The sequence below is a fragment of the Diceros bicornis genome, chromosome 20 (genome assembly GCF_020826845.1).
Source record: "Diceros bicornis minor isolate mBicDic1 chromosome 20, mDicBic1.mat.cur, whole genome shotgun sequence".
Taxonomy (NCBI): Eukaryota; Metazoa; Chordata; class Mammalia; order Perissodactyla; family Rhinocerotidae; genus Diceros; species Diceros bicornis.
This window is the reverse complement of record NC_080759.1, coordinates 7,953,005-7,972,567: the sequence shown is the minus strand read 5'-3', so window position 1 is coordinate 7,972,567 and position 19,563 is coordinate 7,953,005. Positions and strand designations below refer to the sequence as shown.

Genomic DNA, 19,563 nt, shown 5'->3' with positions numbered 1-19,563 from the left:
AGTCAGGAATTGTGATGCCTCCTGCTTTGTTCTTTTTCTTTAGGATTTCTTTAGCTATACGGGGTCTTTTGTTGCCCCATATAAATTTTAGTATTCTTTTTTCTATTTCTGTGAAGAATGTCATTGGGATTCTGATTGGGATTGCATTGAATCTGTAGATTGCTTTAGGTAATATAGACATTTTAACTATGTTTATTCTTCCAATCCACGTGCATGGGATATCTTTCCATTTCTTTATGTCATCGTTGATTTCCCTCAATAATGTCTTGTAGTTCTCATTGTATAGGTCCTTCACCTCCTTGGTAAGATTTATTCCTAGGTATTTTATTCTTTTTGATGCAATTGTAAATGGTATTATCTTTTTGAGCTCTCTTTCTGTTAGTTCATTATTAGCATATAGAAATGCAACTGATTTTTGTAGATTGATTTTGTACCCTGCAACTTTGCTGTAGTTGTTGATTGTTTCTAACAGTTTTCCAACAGATTCTTTAGGGTTTTCTATATATACAATCATGTCATCTGCAAATAGTGAGAGTTTCACTTCTTCGTTACCTATTTGGATTCCTTTTATTCCTTTTTCTTGCCTAATTGCTCTGGCCAAAACCTCCAGTACTATGTTGAACAGGAGTGGTGAGAGTGGGCAGCCCTGCCTCGTTCCTGTTCTCAGAGGAATGGCTTTCAGTCTTTCCCCGTTGAGTATGATGTTAGCTGTGGGTTTGTCATATATGGCCTTTATTATGTTGAGGTACTTTCCTTCTATTCCCAATTTATTGAGAGTTTTTATCATAAATGGATGTTGTATCTTGTCAAATGCCTTCTCTGCGTCTATTGAGATGATCATGTGGTTTTTATTCTTTGTTTTGTTGATGTGATGTATCACGTTGATTGATTTGCGGATGTTGAACCATCCCTGCGTCTCTGGTATAAATCCCACTTGATCATGGTGTATGATCTTTTTAATATATTGTTGTATTCGGTTTGCCAATATTTTGTTGAGGATTTTTGCATCAATGTTCATCAGCGATATTGGCCTGTAATTTTCTTTCTTTGTATTGTCTTTGTCTGGTTTCGGTATCAGGGTGATGTTGGCCTCGTAGAATGATTCAGGAAGTGTTCCATCTTCCTCTATTTTTTGGAATAGTTTGAGGAGGATGGGTATTAAATCTTCTTTGAATGTTTGGTAAAATTCACTGGAGAAGCCATCTGGTCCTGGACTTTTATTTTTTGGGAGGTTTTTGATTACTATTTCAATCTCTTTACTTGTGATTGGTCTATTCAGATTCTCCATTTCTTCTTGGTTCAATTTTGGGAGGTTGTATAAGTCTAAGAATTTATCCATTTCTTCTAGATTGTCCGATTTGTTGGCATATAATTTCTCATAGTATTCTCTTATAATCCTCTGTATTTCCATGGTATCCGTTGTAATTTCTCCTCTTTCATTTCTAATTTTATTTACTTGAGCCTTTTCTCTTTTTTTCTTAGTTAGCCTGGCTAAGGGTTTGTCTATTTTGTTTATCTTCTCGAAGAACCAACTCTTTGTTTCATTAATCCTTTCTACTGTTTTTTTGGTCTCAATATCATTTATTTCTGCTCTGATTTTTATTATTTCTCTCCTTCTGCTGGCTTTGGGCTTTGTTTGTTCTTCTTTTTCTAGTTCTGTTAGGTGTAATTTAAGGTTGCCTATTAGGGCTTTTTCTTGTTTGTTAAGGTGGGCTTGTATCGCTATGAGTTTCCCTCTCAGGACCGCTTTTGCTGCATCCCATATGGTTTGATATGGCATGTTATCATTTTCGTTTGTTTCCAGATAGTTTTTGATTTCTCCTTTAATTTCATCAATGATCCATTGGTTGTTCAGTAGCATGTTGTTTAATCTCCACATTTTTGTCACTTTCCCAGTTTTTTTTTCCTGGTTCATTTCCAGTTTCATAGCCTTATGGTCTGAAAAGATGCTTGTTATGATTTCAATCCTCTTAAATTTATTGAGGCTTGCTTTGTTTCCCAACATATGGTCTATCCTAGAGAATGTTCCATGCGCGCTTGAGAAGAATGTGTAGTCAGCTGTTTTTGGGTGGAGTGCTCTGTATATGTCTACTAGGTCCATCTCGTCCAGTTTTTCATTTAAGTCTAATATTTCTTTATTAACTTTTTGTCTGGATGATCTATCCATTGCTGTAAGTGGGGTGTTAAGATCCCCTACTATTATTGTGTTGTTGTTGATTTCTCCTTTTAGGTTTGTTAATAGTTGTTTTATGTACATTGGTGCTCCTATGTTGGGTGCATATATATTTATAAGTGATATGTCTTCTTGATGGAGTGTCCCTTTTATCATTATATATTTCCCTTCTTTGTCTTTCTTAACCTGTTTTATCTTGAAGTCTACTTTGTCTGATATGAGTATGGCAACACCTGCTTTCTTTTGTTTGCCATTAGCTTGGAGTATTGTCTTCCATCCTTTCACTCTGAGCCTGTGCTTGTCTTTAGTGCTAAGATGTGTTTCCTGAAGGCAGCATATTGTTGGGTCTTGCTTTTTAATCCATTCTGCCACTCTGTATCTTTTGATTGGAGAGTTCAATCCATTTACATTTAGGGTAATTATTGAAATATGAGGGTTGAATGTTGCTGCTTTGTCACTTATTTTCTGGTTCTTTTGCATTTCCTTTGTTTCTTGTCCCATTTGTTTTGGACTGCCAATTCAGTTTGGTTGTTCTGTCTTATGATTCTTCTAGTTTTCTCTTTGTTTATCATATGTGGTTTTAATTTGATTATTTGTTTAGTGGTTACCTTGAGGTTTGGGCAAAAAATCTTCTGTATGAGATAGTCCATTATCTGATAGCCTCCTATTTCCTTATACTAAGTCAATTCAGTCACTTTCCTCTTCCCCTTCTAAGTTGCTCTTGTTATACCTTATTCTATCTTGTGTTGTGGCTGTGTGTTTACAGTGATGAGGTTAAATTTATTTTTGGTGAATTTCTTCCTTTGATCTTTGAGTTTAGTATTTAAGTGGTTGCTAACCTATTCCGGTAAAGATCTACTATTTCTCTGATTTTGTCTGCCTACTTTTCTCCTTACTCCAAGCTTTGTGTTCCCTTTCTCTTCTTGTTTTCAGGCCTGAGGGCCTTCTTGAGTATTTCTTGTAGTGGCGGTCTCGTGGCCATGAACTCCCTTAGCTTTTGTTTATCTGGGAGAGTTACTATTTCTCCATCATATTTGAAGGATATTTTTGCTGGATAGAGTATTCTTGGCTGAAAGTTTTTGTCTTTTAGTATTTTGAATATATCATTCCAGTCTCTTCTAGCCTGAAAAGTTTCTGTTGAGAAATCCGCTGAGAGCCTGATGGGAGTTCCTTTGTACGTTATTTTTTGTTTTTGTCTAGCTGCCCTTAATATTGTTTCTTTGTCGTTGACCCTGGCTAGCCTTACCACTAGGTGTCGTGGTGAAGGCCTTTGTCTGTTAATATATATAGGAGTCCTGTTGGCTTCGCTTACTGGTATTTCCTGCTCCTTCCCCAGATTTGGGAAATTTTCAGCTATTATTTCCTTGAATAGGCTCTCTGTTCCTCTTTCCCTCTCCTCTCCCTCAGGAATACCTATAATTCTTATGTTACATTTTCTAATAGAGTCCGATATTTCTCGGAGTCTTTCTTCATTTCTTTTTAGTCTTAGTTCTCTCTCTTCTTCCATCTGGAGTATATCTGTATTCCTATCCTCTAAAGTACTAATTCTTTCCTCCATATTGTCAGCTCTGTTCTTTAAAGATTCCAGATTCTCCTTTATCTCCTCCATTGTGTTCTTCATCTCCATCAGCCCTGATAGGTTTTTCTTTATGATTTCAATCTCTTTTGTGAAGAAACTCCTAATCTCATTGAATTGTTTGTCTGTGTTGTCTCGTATTTCGTTGAGTGTTTTTATGATAGCTATTTTGAAATCTCTGTCGTTTAGTTTATGGATTTCTGTGTCTTCGGGGTTGATTTCTGGTTGCTTGTCATTTTGTTTCTGGTCTGGTGATTTCATATATTTTTGCATTGTGGTTCCTGTGTTGGTTTTGGTTTTCCTCATCCTGGAAGTCTCTGGTTGCACTTTCCACCTGCCGCCACTGTGTGGTGGTGAAGGGCTGTGTAGTCTAAGCCCCCTGCGCTCTGCCCCAGTTTTTCTGCTGCGATCCGCAGTTTTGTTTTGTTTTGTTTTGTTTCTTTTCCCCACTGCGATCCACGGGTCCAGTCCAATTTATTCAGGTCTGCCTCGGACCGCTAGATCTGGTCGAGCTGCAGACTCCGGGTTGTGGGGAGGGGGGAGCTCTCTCTTTTGCCCTCTGGGTCCCTGACGTGGGAGGCTTCTCGTTTGCCCCTCTTTATCCGCTCTCTGGGTTGCTCAGATGTTGATGGTAGCCCTGTGGCTCCTCTGAGCCCTCTGTGCGGGAGTTTCCCACTGGTTGAGAGCGCCCGAAGAGCTGCAGTTTCCCGCCGAGGGCCGCCCCTCCCCCCTCTCTGGGAGCCGCGCGGACCGGATCGCTGATCTGATGGGGAGGGAGCGGAGTTCTCCTTACCTCCCCCCACTTCCTCCGGGGGCCCAGCACGTTCCGCTCTCAGATGTGCGGCAGTGTGGATCCCTCCGCTCCAGCTTTTGACTGTCTGGGATTCCGTTGTTTGTCTGTGGCTGTTACTTTTGTTGTATTTTGTGGGGGAAGAATTCACGGGAAAGCTCACTCCGCCATGATGCTGACGTCACCTCCCCCAATTTTTCTTAACATGAGGTAGTAAATCCTTTTTATATCAAGGGACAAATTCTCATGGTCTTCAGTTTCTGTCTGGACCCTACAGGAGTGTGGAGAGTGTGATGTGATGCATGCCTACAGCACACCTCAGTGTATATATTAATGGTCCTCGTGGGTTTAGAGGTTTCCCCAGAGCTTGGGGCTGTTGATGAACCCATATCACCATCAGGGTCTCTCTCCAGTCTTTCCTCGGGAGAGCTGCATCATACTGTCATTGCTATAGACACCACTGTACAAATATTATGATCTATTGCACTTATAGAGGGATGAGCCAAGCCCAGGAGAGGTGCTTTCATTTCCTCCCACATCTGAAATTGTACCTGGCTGGAGCACCTGTGTGACCCAGGAGGGGAGAAAACATTGCATGTTCCCACCAAGGTCTTCCAGCTAGTTCTGCATCTTCTGACTTCTGTCTGTTCATTGTCCCTGGCAGCATACGAGTAAAAATGATTAGTAGATTTCTGGATTTAGGAGTTCAACTCAGAAGTCTGTACTTTTCTGTTGGCTTTTTAAATATAAAAAGCCATATGGACTTCCTCAAAGGAATAGAAAAACAGCAAATAAGGAAATTCCTCCTTGATCTTGAAAAGTTTATGGATGATGACAGACACACAAAGAAACAAATCTACACACAAACACATACATCACAACTCATGTTATTTAATTATAACAAAGCAATAAATTTACCAATGCAAAATGATGTTTTAGGATGAAATATAAAAGTGCTAAGGAGATAAAGTATGAAGAAACAAAATAAAAGTGTTTTTTTTTTTTTTTTACGTTAAGACTGGACTTTGTTAAGAAAGATTGAGGTTTGTTAGGCAGACGTAAGAAAATGAAATCTGAGATGTGAGTTTCGTTTTGAAAAAAATACCGTTTTTAATGGTATTTTTCAGCCTCATGGAGGGAGATGGGGAAACATCAGCTTATGACTGGGACGATCTAGGCCTGCCCCCTGCTCTGAAAACATCGATCCCTTTTCCTATCATCTGTCTTTGTGGCCACACTTTTTATGAATTTAAAACTCTTTAATCTTCAAGATTAGAAATGCTTTGGAGACAAACTAAAATCTTTATATGACGGACTGCCCTCCAGGAACTGAAAAAAGTACACTTTGACTTGTTGTTTGACTGTGGGCATTTCTGAGGCAGCAGGTGCGTTTGGGGGCAATAGTGTTCACACTGTTTGACCAGTACCTACAGGGAGAATTATATTTTACCTTGTGGTACACTGTCAGCACACACACTCCCAAATACACACATTGAACAAATGTTTTACATAGCAATAGTCCTCTTTATGCAGGTGAGCTGCTCTGCTATCTTCAATTCCATGCAAAATGATGCCTGGTTCTGCTATCTTCAATTCTATGCAAAATGATGCCTGAAAAACTGAGTTGTCAGTCATTGGATTCATTTCCTGACCTTTCCATGTGTCACCGTACACTTGTATGGGGAGAGCGCAGGTCTCTCCAGTTTAGTGCTTGATACTACCTTTTGGTTTTTCTAGCTTTGGGCAATGAAGAGGAATTGCTTCCTTATGGTAAGGAAGACTTGAACTGCCACATTAAGCAATTAATTCTTCATTCTTTGAGCTCTTATGCTGTGTCCATGTATAAAAGATAAAAGGATGAACATTGCCCCATCTCTCCCCTTACCAGAAAAGTGGTGAAAAATTCACATGACATACAGTAAAATTTGCTATGTGCAAGAACAGATGGATGATTAAGTTAAATAAGAGATATTCATAAACTACTGGTGGGAAGATGGTGAGGGTGGGGAGGCTGTTAATACTGGACCTGTATGCTGAGAAGGACCTCTACACAGACAAAAAAACCAAAAAAAACTGACTATATTAATTCCAAAATTTGAATTTAAGGGGAGAAAATATTTGTCCCTTCCCAGAACCATTCAGAAAGTGAATGTACTGTGTATTCCATGTGAGAAACCCATTTCTTCCGTGGAGAGAGGCATGTACTAGTAGTGGGGCTTGTGTGTACAGGCCCAATCAGAGCCCCAATGGCAAGACAAGTGCTCCTATCTTGTTCAAAGAGGAGAAAAGAAGCAGCATCTTGGTTAAGAGCTGGCATGATACGAGGAATTAACAAGAACATTCAGTTGTCACAATTTTCCTGTGAAGACTCCGTTCTTACCTCCACATCAAAGTTGAGAAAACCAATTCAGAAGGAAGTGGAAACTCAAGTTATCTTGAAAACCAAACTCATGTCCTTTTACTGCATTCGGCTTATTTTCAGCTCCTCATTCACACTTTTCTCTTATTTCACGGGGTTCACAATTTTAGGACCATGAAATTGTGCAACAGTTTGTTGTAAAACACTGACTTTATTATGGTGATTGAAAATTTGTTTCAGCCTTTTTTCCTTCTAACTTCGTTCCTTTCTTCCTACTTTTATTCCTTTTTTTAGTTTGTTAGTTTTAAAAAAAAATTTATTAATGGGGATGTGGCAATTATCTCTGTGAAGGAAGAGTGACAAAGTTAAAGGATATATTAGCTTCAGAAAAAAAGAAAATTATTCATAGGGAAATTTCCTAAATATTATAAAATACTATATACATATATGTATTTTTTTAAATTTCATAATAATTCAGATTATTAATTATTATTTAATAAAGAAGGGATCGTGTAAAAATGAAAATCTTCCTTAAACTCCATCTCCCTCTCTAGAAGTGAATCTTTTTAACAATTCAGTGTATACTTCCAGATAGTGTCTATTTTAATATAAATATACATATATAGAGAGAGTTTGTAACCAAAAAATGGGATCACACTACATGTAATCTCACTATACATTGTATTTTGCTTTCCACTTGTTTGAAATTAATATGATTTTTGGAAAAAATTCCAGGTGAACCCAAATGTATACTTATTGCCATTTAGTAGTAGTTTGTTTCCAGTTCATAAAGTTGTTGTTATTTATTATCATTTCAATAACTCTAAACATATACCTTGTTTCTGAATATTCTACATTTCAATCAATGCTTTAATGAAGATTCTTGAGGATGTATATTACATGTTATGGGTTAATAAATGCAAGACAGATTCCTAGATGCAGAATTAATGGATCAAAAAATCCATGTAATTTTAAATTTTATGGAAGATAGATGTTTCTTTTGTTAAAATAACATGTACAATGTCAAGATATATGTGTATTTTTAATGAATGACCTTTTTTAAGATTCTTCCAAAGATACTATTCCAATTTAAATTCCTATCAAGAGTTAATGGGCTCATTTCTGCACACTTTCCCAGCTCTGTATACACCAAATTTTTAAATACTTACCTATCTAAAAAGCAAATATCTTTATATTTATATTCTAAATTTATATCCTTAATCATCTGTGGGAATAATTTAATGTTTTTTTTTTTTTCTGTGAGGAAGATCAGCCCTGAGCTAACATCCATGCCCATCTTCCTCCACTTTATGTGGGATGCCGCCACAGCATGGCCTGACAAGCAGTGCGTCAGTGCACACCCGGGATCCGAACTCGGGCCGCCAGCAGCAGAGCACGCACACTTAACCGCTATGCCACGGGGCCTGCCCCAATTTAATGTTTTTAAGTCATGTTTTTGTAAATCATTTGCTTACCTGTGATTGCTTTTTCAAGTCATTACCTATTTTTATTTTGTTACATGTTTTCTCAACAATTTCTTGAAAAAATTATTAAACAAGACAGACTTTCAATTGTCATGTTGAATTTCTCTAGTATTTACATTATTCTTTAGACTTTTTTAGTAGTATTTCTTATAGATTTTTTAAACATATGCAATCAAAATTATTTGTATTTTGCTTCATAGCTTTTGAGAATTGCAACTTGCCTAGTGAGATCTACCTAAATCCAAGATGATCAGGAAAAGAAAAGGAGAGAGAGAGAACAACGTCATGCTTTCTTACACTAGTTGTATTTTTTAATGTTTAAATATTCGATTTGTAATTACTTTGGGTGAAAGGAGTGAATTAGGGATCCATGCTCTCCCCACTCCAAATGCCTTGTCAATGATCATGTTTTAATTATTATATTTTAAAGTACATTTGGATATATGTTAAGGATAGTTTCTCCTCATTAGACATTTTTTTTTTCTTTAAATTTCCCTGCCTAGTCTCGTGGGCTTATTTTCCTATTCCCTGTTTGTATGACACGTAAGCTTTGCGTAACATACATATAAACTTTCATATTTACCAATTGTCTTTTATATTAAAAAAATCTCAAAACATATCTGTAAAATAAACAAGGTATGAGAAACTATTTTTAGATGAGAAAACTATGAAAATGTACATGAGCTTTCCAAGATCTCATAATTGTACCTTGTTGGCTAAGGGATTGTAACAAGGGAGATTGGGGCTGTAGCCTAAGATGTTTTAAACCTATTCCTCTATATCAGTCTGTAAGACGTGTAGTTTATATCCTCAAACATACTTAGCTTTGAATGTGATGCATTCTTGGAATTGCAATTTGATAGAGGTTTCTGCACGTATATGTGAATTACTGCCTTAAAGTTGTATTATGTTACAAAATTTTATGATTTTTTTTTCCTTGAGAAGTATATAGTACTTTGGAAGAAAAAAAATACTCTATTTCTTCAATACCCAATAGAGAGAGAGAGAGATTAACTTCATGTGTATGTTGCTTTAGAAATATTCTATTGTCTCGTATATTATTTATCTACTTAGGTACTTTAAAATTACTTTAAGAATAATGATCAAATGAATGAGATCTGTCTTTGAGATAAAGAGTAGATAAAGTATTTTGCATATAATGGATATTTCCTAAATACTATTAATTGATTATTCTGTGGCTCCATTTTGGGCCTTTGAGGTTTTAGCAGGAATTTAGAACTTGTGTCTCAAGAAGAATAAATGGTTAGGCCATGGCAAGATTCATCTTTCCTGTCATTGGAATTAGAAGCAGTACTAGCAGTGAAAGATAAAGACTCTAACCCTTATAGCCTGGGTTCAGAATCAGCTCTGCCTTTTCTAGAATGTGATAATTTGCTTAATATACATCTGCCTCAGTATTCTTTTCTGTAAGTCAGGGATAGTAAGAGTGCCAACTCCATATCACCATTGTTGGGGTTAAATGAGTAAATAAATGTAAAAAGCATAGACGAACACCTGGCTCATAGTAAGTGTTCCTTATATCGGCTGTTACCATTATTAGTATCAATATTCCTCTTCAGGTACAGTAGAGATAAATGTAACGAATGACAGCACCCAGGGAAATTTCATCCTTTGAGGGTGTTCTGACTGCTCCCATCTGGAGAGGATCTTCTTTGTGGTCATCTTGATTGCATATCTCCTAACCTTTGTGGGCAACATCACCATCATCCTAATATCCCAGCTGGACTCCCTCCTCCACACTCCCATGTACTTCTTCCTCACCCACCTCTTCTTCCTGGACCTCAGTTTCACCACTAGCTCCATTCCCCAGATGCTCTATAACCTGAGAGGGTGCAACAAGACCATCAGCTACAAGGGCTATGCCATCCAGCTTTTCCTATTCCTAGGTCTGAGTGGCTTGGAGAGCCTGTTCTTGGCGATCATGGCGTATGACATATTTGTTGCAGTCTGCAAGCCCCTGCACTACATGGTGATCATGAAACTGCGCCTCTGTATGGGCTTGGTGTCAGTGCTCTGCGGCTGTGGGTGGCCAACTCTTTTGGCCACATCCCTGCATTTACTCCGCTGTGGGCGCTGCTGTGTGGGCCACTTCTTGTGTGAGATGCCTGCCCTGATCCAGATGGTCTGTGTTGACACAACTGCCATCGAGGGCACTGTCTTTGTCCTGGCAGTGGACATTGTGCTCTCACCCCTGATGTTTATCCTGGTCTGCTATGGCTACATTATGACGGATGTGTTACAAATTCAGTCAGTGTCAGGGAGGCAAAAGGCCTTCAACACCTGTGGCTCCCATCTCACAGTAGTCTCACTTTTCTATGAAAACATCATCTACATGTACATGCAACCTGGAAACAGCTCTTTCTAGGACCATGGCAAGTTCCTCCCCGTCTTCTACATCATTGTCAGCCTGCTCCTGAACCCCTGATCTCCACTCTCAAAAAGAAGAGGTGAGAGGGGCACTGAGGAGATTGCTGCTGGGTGACAGAGTGGTATAGGAAAGGAGTAAGGGCAAATGGGAGAGAGAGGCATCTCTAGCCTGGTTGTCATCTCCATCAGGGACCTTTGATAGCATCTGGAACTATAGGATCAGATCTGGTCTTGATTGATGCTTCCAAATTTATATGTCTTTTCCTAGACTTCTATAAGATTATTTCAATTCCAACATTATATGTTTTGATGAGTTAACTGCACAACATATATCATCCAAAAATCCCTCTAGATGATCTATAAAGCAGGCCTGAAGAACCAAGTGAGACAAGTATGTGTTATAAAGATGAGTTTCCACAACTTATGCCAGAGTGCCAAGTTGGAAACCACTTTTTTTTTGTCACTTAATATTTTTGATAAGGTCATATTTTATAGTATATTTATAAAGAGTTCCTCACTTTTGGAGATACACTCTAATGGATTTAGAATTTTGCCAAATATTACTTATTTTAATTTTATTTATTTTTTTATTGTGGTGACATTGGTTTATAACATTATGTAAATTTCAGGTGTACATCATTGTATTTTGATTTCTGTGTAGATTATATCATGTTCATCACCAAAAGACTAATTACAATCTATCACCACACACATGTGCCTAATCACCCCTTTCGCCCTCCTCCCTCCCCCCGTCCCTCTGGTAACCACCAATCCAATCTCTGTCTCTATGTGATTGATTGTTATTGTTTTTATCTTCTACTTATGAGTGAGATCATACAATATTTGACTTTCCCCCTCTGACTTACTTCATTTAGCATAATATCCTCAAGGTCCATCCACGTTGACACAAATGGCTGGATTTCTTTGTTTCTTTTGGCTGAGTAGTATTCCATTGTGTCTATATACCACATCTTCTTTATCCATTCGTCCATTGATGGGCACTTAGGTTGCTCCCAAGTCTTGGCTATTGTGAATAATGCTGCAATGAACACAGGGGTGCATCTTTATGCATGCATATTTTCATGTTCTTTGGATAAACACCCGGCAGTGGCATAGCTGGATCATATGGTAGTTCTATTCTTAACTTACTGAGGAATCTCCGTACTGTTTTCCACAGTGGCTGCACCAGTTTGCACTCCCACCAGCAGTGAATGAGAGTTCCCTTCTCTCCACATCCTCTCCAACACTTGTTATTTCCTGTCTTGATTATAGCCATTCTGACCGGTGCAAGGTGATATCTCATTGTAGTTTTGATTTGCGTTTCCCTGATAGTTAATGATGTTGAACATCCTGTCATGTGCCTGTTGGCTATCTCTATATCTTTTTGGAGAAATGTCTGTTCAGATCTTTTGCCCATTTTTTAATTGGGTTGCTAGTTTTTCGTTGTTGCTGAGATGTATGAGTTCTTTATATATTTTTGATATTAACCCCTTATCAGACATATGGTTTGAAAATATCCTCTCCCAATTTTTAGGTTGCCTTTTCATTCTGTTGATGGTTTCCTTTGCTGTGCAGAAGCTTTTTAGTTTGGTGTAGTCCCATTTGTTTATTTTTTCTATTTTTTCCCTTGCCTGGTTGGTACTTGAGAATATGCTGCTAAGACCAATGTCAAAGAGCGTACTACCTATGTTTTCTTCTAGAAGTTTCATGATTTCAGGTCCTACATTCAAGTCTTTAATCCAGTTTGAGTTAATTTTTGTGTATGGTGTATGATAATGGGCCACTTTCACTCTTTTGCATGTGGCTGTCCAGTTTTCCAACACCTTTTATAAGAGACTTTCGTTTCTTCATTGTATGTTCTTGGCTCCCATGTCAAAAATTAGCTGTCCATAGATATATGGGTTTATTTCTGGGATCTCCATTATGTTCCATTGATCTGTGTGTCTGTTTTTGTGCCAGCACCATGCTTTTTTGGATATTATAGCTTTGTAGTATATTTTGAAATCAGGGAGCGTGATACCTCCAGCTTTGTTCTTTTCTCTCCGGATTCCTTTGGCTATTTGGGGTCTTTTGTTGTTCCATATAAATTTTAGGATTCTTTGCTCTATTTCTGTGAAAATTGTTGTTGAAACTTTGATAGGGACTGTATTGAATCTGTAGATTGCTTTAGGAAATAAGGACATTTTAACTATGTTAGTTCTTCCAATCCGAGAGCATGGAATATCTTTCCATTTCTTTGTGTCTTCTTCAATTTCTTTCAACAATATTTTATAGTTACCAGTGTACAGTTCTTTCACGTCTTTGGCTAATTTTATTCCTAGGTATTTTATTCTTTTTGTTGCAATTGTAAGTGGGATTGTACTCTTAATTTCTCTTTTTGCTATTTTGTTGTTAGTGTATAGAAATGCAACTGATTTTCATATGGTGATATTGTATACTGCAACTTTACCATATTTATATATTATTTCTAAAAGTTTTTTGGTGGATTCGTTAGGGTTTTCTATATATAAAATCATGTCATCTGCAAATAGTGAGAGTTTCACTTCTTCTTTTCCAGTTTGGATCACTTTTATTTCTTTTTCTTGACTGACTGCTCTGGTTAGGACTTCCAATACTATGTTAAATTAGAGTAGTGAAAGTGGGCATTCTTGTCTGGTTCCTATTCTTAGAGGAATAGTTTTCAGTTTTTCTCCATTGAGAATGATATCAGCTGTGGGTTTGTCATATATGGCATTTATTATGTTGAGGTACTTTCCTTCTATCCCCATTTTATTCAGAGTTTTTATCATAAATGGATGCTGTATCTTGTCCAATGCTTTCTCTGCATTATTGAGATGATCATGTGATTTTTAGTCTTCATTTTGTTAATGTGCTGTATCACGTTGATTGGTTTGTGGGTGTCGAAGCATCCCTGCATCCCTGGAATAAATCCCACTTGAATATGGTGTATGATCTTTTCAATGTGTTCGGTTTGCTGGTATTTTGTTGAGGATATTTGCATTGCTGTTCATCAGTGATATTGGTCTGAAATTTTTTGTGTGTGTGTTTCCCTGATTGGTTTGGGTATCAGGGTAATGTTGGCTTCGTAGAATGGGTTAGGAAGCTTCTCTTCCTCTTCAACTTTTTGGAATAGTTTGAGAAGGATAGATATTAAGTCTTCTTTGAATGTTTGGTAGAATTCACCAGGTAAGCTGTCTGGTTCCAGACTTTTATTTTTTGGGGGGTTTTGATTACTGTTTTGATCTTGTTACTGGTGATTAGTCTATTCTTCTCGATTCAGTTTTGGAAGACTGTATGATTCCAAGAATTTATCCATTTCTTCTAGATTATCCAATTTGTTGGCATATAGCTGTTCATAGTATTATCTTATAATCTTTTGTATTTCTGAGGTGTCTGTTGTAATTTCTCATTTTCATTTCTGATTTTATTTATTTGAGCCTTCTCTCTTTTGTTCTTGGTACATGTAGCTAAAGGTTTGCCAATTTGGTTTATCTTTTCCAACAACCAGCTGTTAGTTTCATTGATTTTTTCCTATTATTTTTTAGTCTCTATTTCATTTATTTCTGCTCTGATCTTTATTATTTCCTTCCTTCTACTGATTTTTGTCTCTGTTTGTTCTTCTTTTTCTAGTTACATTAGGTGCATTGTTAGATTGTTTATTTGAGATTTTTCTTGTTTGTTGAGATAGGCCTGTATTGCTATAAACTTCCTTCTTAGAACCGCTTTTGCTTATTCCCATAAATTTTGGCTTGTCGTCTTTTCATTTTCATTTGTCTCCAGATACTTTTTGATTTCTCCTTTGATTTCCTCATTGACCTAATCCTTGTTCAGTAGCATTTTGTTTAATCTCCACATATTTGTGGCTTTTCCAATTTTCTTCCTGTAGTTGATTTCTAGTTTCATACTGTTGTGGTCAGAAAAGATGATTGGTATTATTCCAATATTCTTAGATTTATTGAGACTTGTTTTGTGGTCTAATATGTGATCTATCTTGGAGAATCTTCCATGTGCATTAGAAAGAATGTGTATTCTGTGGTTTTTGGATGGAATGTTCTCTACATATCTACTAGGTCCATCTCTTCTAGTCTGTCATTTAAGGCCAATGTTTCCGTATTGATCTTCTATTTGGATAATGTATCCATTGGTGTAAGTGGAGTTTAAAGTCACCTACTATTGTTGTGTTACTATTTCTCCTTTTATGTCTGTTAATAATTGCTTTATATATTTAGGTGCTTCTATGTCGGGTGCGTAGATATTTACATGTGTTATATCCTCTTGTTGGATTGTTCCCTTGATCGTTATGTATTGCCCTTCTTTGTCTCTTGTTACAGTTTTTGTTTTAAAGTCTATTTTGTCTGATATAAGTATTGCTACCCCAGCTTTCTTTTCATTGCCATTTGCATGGAGTATCTTTTTCCATCCCTTCATTTTCAGTTTGTGCATGTCTTTAGGTCTGAAGTGTGTCTCTTGTATGCAGCATATATATTTGGGTCTTGTTTTTTTGTTTTTTTTGTTTTTTTTTTATCCAATCAGCCACCCTATACTTTTGATTAGAGTATTTAGTTCATTGACATTTAAAGTGGCTATTGAAGCCAAGACTTGGAAGCAACCTAAGTGCCCATCAAGGGACGAATGGATAAAGAAGATGTGGTATATATACACAATGGAATACTACTCAGCCATAAGAAACGATGAAATCCAGCCATTTGTGACAACATGGATGGACATTGAGGGTATTATGCAAAGTGAAATAAGTCAGAGGGAGAAGGTCAAATACCGTATGATTTCCTTCATTAAGTAGTAGATAATAACAACAATAAACAAACACATAGGGACAAAGATTGGATTGGTGGTTACCAGAGGGGAAGGGGGAGGGAGGAGGGTGAAAGGGATAATTCGGTACATGTGTGTGGTGATTGGTTGTAATTAGTATTTTGGTGGTGAACATGATGTAATCTATGCAGAAATAGAAGTATAATGATGTACACCTGAAATTTTTACAATGTTATAAACCAATGTTACTGCAATAAACAAAAAATTAAAAAAAAATAAAGTGGCTATTGATAAGTATGTACTTATTGCCATTTTGTTATTTTTTTCTAGGTGTTTTAGTAGTTTTTCTCTGTTCCTTTCTTCTTCTCTTGATCTCTTCCCTTGTGGCCAATGGCTTTCTTTAGTATTATGTTTGGGTTCCTTTCTCTTAATTTTTTGTGTATTTATTATAGATTTCTGGTTTGTGATTATCATGAGGTTCATATATAATAACCTGTGTATATAACAATCTGTATTAAGTTGATGGTCTCTTTAGTTTGACCTCTTTCTAAAAGCTTTACTCTTTTTCTCCTCTCATCCCACATTTTATGTTTTTGATATCATATCTAACCTCTTATTTTGTATGTGTGTGTATCTGTTACCCTATTATCATGGAAATAGATAATTTTAGTACTTTTGTCTTTTGAGCTTCATATTCTCTTCATAGGGGGTTGATCTGCTACCCTTACTGTATTTTTGCCTTTAGCAGTGATTTTATTCCCTTTTTTTTTTTTTTTGATAAATTTCTTATTCCTGTTTGTGGTCTTCTCTTTCCTACTTAAATCCCTTTAACATTTCTTGTAAAGCTGGTTTATTGGTGATAAACTCCTTTAATTTTTGCTTGTCTGGGAATCTCTTTAACTCTCCTTCCATTCTGAATGGTAATCTTGCTGGGTAGAGTATTCTTGTTTGTTGGTTTTTTCTTTCAGTACTTTAAATATATCATGCCACTCCCTTCTAGCTTGTAAGGTTTCTGCTGAGAAGTCAGCTGATAGCCTTATGGGGTTTACTTTGTATGTAACTTTTGCCTTTCTCTTCTCTTTTAGGATTCTCTCTTTAATTCTTGACATTTTAATTATAATGTGTCTTGGTGTGGGCCTCTTTGAGTTTATCTTGTTTGGTGCTCTCTGCGCTTCTTGTACCTGGATGTCTGTTTCCTTCCTTAGATCAGGAAAGTTTTCAGCTATTATATCTTCAAATAGATTCTCTGCCCCTTTTTCTCTCTCTTCTCCTTCTGGGACGCCTATAATACAAATGTTAGTGCACTTGATGTTGTCCCAGATGTCCCTTAGACTGTCCTCATTCTTTTTAATTCTTTTTTCTTTTATCTATTCAGCTTAGGTGATTTCCTCTAGTCTTTTGTCCAACTTGCTGATCCATTCTTCTGTATCATCTACTCTGCTAATGAGTCCGTCTAGTGAATTTTTCATTTCCAGTATTGTGTTCTTCATTTCTGATTGGTTCTTTTTTATATTTTCCAGTTCTTTGCTGAGATTGTCACTGAGTTCATCCATTCTTCTCCCAAGATCAGTGAGCATGCTTATGACTATTAGTTTATACTCTTTGTCAGGTATATTGATTATCTCTATTTCATTTAATTCTTTTTCTGTGGTTTTGTCCTGCTCCCTTACTTGAAGTGTATTTCTTTGTCTCCCCATTTTTTCCTCTGTCTGCATGCTTATATCTATTTACTAGGTAGGTCAGCTATGTCTGAATCTTGGACAGGTGGCCTTATGTAAAAGATGCCTTATGAGGACCAGCAGTGTGCTTCCCTCTCGTCACCAGTTCCAAATGTTCCAGAAGTGACTCCTCTGTGGGCTACATGTGTCCTTCTTTTGTGGCAGCCTTGCTCTTGCTGTTGGTGGCCATGGAGGCTGGGCTGTCCCCCTTGTTGGCTGGTTGTAATGCTCAGCTGAGTGTAGTTGTTGTGGACCTTTCAGTCACTTTATTGGGTGTGGGGAGCCACAGCTCAGTTGGCTGTAAAGTCTAATAGCACATTCCTGTTGCAGTTTTTCCATTAAGTAAATAGGCCCCCAGCAGGGGTGGTTGTTAGGCTTAGGGGCTTACAATTGCTATAGGCACCCAGCCTGCAAGGCTCTTGTCAGCTCTCTCAGGATTGCAGCTGAATGCGGCTGGCCCCAGGCACAGGAGCACCCAATTGTTTCAGGCTTTGGAAGGTGAGGCTGATCTCCTGTGTGGCTCTTTGAAAAGGCTCACAAGTCTTCTGCAGCTGACAAGCCCCACTGCCCATAGGGCCACAAACACCATCAACATAGTCTTGCCCCATGTGTGCACCTCTACCCCCTGAAGCAGACCGAGTCACCCCACTGCAGAGGGCCCACACACTCCACCAACTCCCCACATACTCCACCTGCTCCTTGCATGCAAGCTGCTCTGCCCAGCTGCCGAGGATCCAGGCACTCAGCCTATGAAGGCCTGAGGGCTTGCTGCTCGGTAGGGCCAGTCCCTAGGGCAGGCTGCCTGCCCTGACTCAGCTGGATTAAATTGGTGCTCTAGTGGGTGTGGCAGACCCTGGGCTAACAGGCCAGGGGAAGAACTCTGGCATTTGCCAGTGTCTGCATCATCACACCTGCACTAGGTCACAATAATAGTTGCTGCCAATGTCTTAGTCCCTGGAGAGGTCTCACTTCTCCCTGAGATGAACCCAGAGCCTATCAGGTGAGTCTCTTTTCCTCAAAAGAGTGTGCACCTTTCTTTTGGTGATTTAAATTTGCTGTTCGAAAGAGGTGAATGTGTGCTTGGGCCCTTTAAGAGCTGGGTTTTTCCCCCTTATGTCCGATAGCTTTTCTGGGAGTATTCCCTGTTGTAGTTAATAGCCAGCAAAGCCAGATATTATGATACTCATCTCAGTTGTGCTGAGTCCAAAAGATGCTTATTGTGGTAATACTACCCCACTCATGTCCTCCACTCCTCCAAGGAAGGCTGCCTACCTTAGGATTGCTCCTGGCTGGCCATGAAGCACCGCAGCTTGTGAAGGTGGCTTTTTCTCTCCAGAAAGGAACTTCTGCCTCTTCCACCTCAGTCAGGTCTGTCCCTTGTTGTGGGGATTCTTTTTATCCAGTTTTCAGTTCTCTCAGGGGTAATTGTTCCAAGAGTAGTTGTAAATTTTTTGTGTCCATGGGAGGTGAGTACAGAGTCCATCCATGCCACCATCTCGACACCTTTCTCTGTAAACCACTTTTCTTAATCAAAGTTTTGCTTTTGTTGTTGTTTGTTTTTAATTCATTAACAACTTTCTGGGTATTTTAGTTAGATCACAAATTGACCACGTCTCTTAGCTGACAGCCATCAAACATGGGAAATCAGCACAGTTGGGTGTTTTCTATTTTCCAAATTTTCATTGAAAGACTTGCATCAAATTATGTTGTTTTTTCTACCCTTTGTTCCCACACTTTGTCATTTTCTGCAAAGTTTGTTGTAAGAATCCAGATAAACCAAGAAAATAACCTATAATAATAATGTGTGTGTCATTTAAATCCTACAGCATCATTATTTTTAATTTATTAATGAGAAGGACCTGATGTTTATTAAGTTCCTGCTATGAGTTGGGTGCTCTTAATTCATCTAATCCTCTCTGCATTTGTGGGAGGTCAGCATGATTTTCATCATCCCTATTTTACCCATGTGATACTTGAAGCTTGGAGGTTAAATCATTTGCTGAAGTAGAGCTGAATCAGAGATTTACTGCAAGTTCTGTCTGACTCCTGTGGGAGATCAAGATTTGGCCACCCTGAAATATATCTCTTTACCTTGATTGTTTTCTCTGAAGGACATTTGCCCTCCCCCACTAACTGCCTAAAGAATTTGACATGGTGGCTCCTTCCTGGAACAGATCTTCTATCATGATGGCTGTAAAGATAATGTAGGATAGAGGTTATAATAAGAAATGCACCAAGCCTCTTTTATCAAAAACTTTGTCTCTTCCTGACCACATTATCTATAGATGACCCTGAAAAGAAT

The 19,563-nt window shown here is 37.9% G+C and overlaps 1 pseudogene; it reads left to right on the top strand.

Moving 5' to 3' along the window:
* Positions 1-19,563, top strand: part of LOC131418858 (olfactory receptor 2W3-like) — a 98,644-nt pseudogene that overhangs the window by 2,027 nt on the left and 77,054 nt on the right.